The sequence below is a fragment of the Lygodium microphyllum genome, unplaced genomic scaffold (genome assembly GCF_053477565.2).
Source record: "Lygodium microphyllum isolate KBCC unplaced genomic scaffold, Lygodium_microphyllum_v1.1.10 scaffold_149, whole genome shotgun sequence".
In the NCBI taxonomy this organism is placed as follows: Eukaryota; Viridiplantae; Streptophyta; class Polypodiopsida; order Schizaeales; family Lygodiaceae; genus Lygodium; species Lygodium microphyllum.
The window spans coordinates 111,974-112,894 of NW_028229632.1; the positions used below are offsets into that span (position 1 = coordinate 111,974).

The window sequence follows — 921 nt, forward strand, 5'->3', positions numbered from 1 at the left end:
ACACTGGGCGCCATTAATAGCGGGCGGAATATCCGGAAACATAAGTAGATATTTATCTTGTATTGCCCTCATCTCGAATCGATGGTTGAGACAAAGCAAATCCAGAGCACAACATGTCTCCCTAAGGATGTGCTCTAGCAGCCGCATTAAGGTGAATTTGCTGGTTGCTCTGGGCCCCTATATATACAAACTGAAAGCAAATCGGAGTTTAAATTGAGGGACCATGTCCTATTCGACGTGTTGCCAGATAAACGTGGATATGTTTTCTGCTTGCTATGGGCACATCATAGTCAGGCCCAAGTGCCACTTCTTCAAACCTCCTTTCGTTTACAGAGAGCGGATTATCAAGAAGTGGCTAAAGCCCCTTGAAACGGAACAGATTTTAAGTATGTCATATTTACCTAGAAGTGTTTATAATGCATAGCATCCTTAGCTCAATCGGATAGAGCAACAACCTTCTAAGTTGAAGGTCACAGGTTCAAATCCTGTAGGATGCGGAAAGTCATTAGATCATATACCATAGGGAATGCTTTGCTTTTGTTTAGGGCTAGCAAGTGAAAACTATTTTCAACTGAACCAATTTCATGCTTCGGTCACTTTTCGCTTAATATATAAGGTTACCTGCCTTCCCTTCACTTCTGAAACAGCCATGAGTACAAAGAACCAATGCTCGGATTTTTAGGAAACGAAAAAAGACCTTGTCTTACGGATCTGGTCAAATATTTGACATTTTCCATGATTCTCTTTCTTTTAGGTATTCGGGAAATTCTACCAAATAAAAGAAATATCATTATCATGCCGACGTTAATTGGGTCAATGCCATTGACTGTCAATTTGAACTTTCCAGTATTTTCTGTTTATTTGGATGATATGATGGGTCAATCACTCGCTTTACTAATGTTAACGATGGCAGTTGCGGAA

At 40.2% G+C, this 921-nt stretch overlaps 1 non-coding gene across 1 annotated transcript; it reads left to right on the forward strand.

Annotated features, from left to right (window-relative positions):
* The first annotated feature begins 423 nt into the window (after positions 1-423).
* On the forward strand, positions 424-497 carry TRNAR-UCU (transfer RNA arginine (anticodon UCU)). The gene has a single exon. It is a non-coding gene; the product is annotated as a tRNA-Arg (tRNA).
* Positions 498-921: the final 424 nt, after the last annotated feature.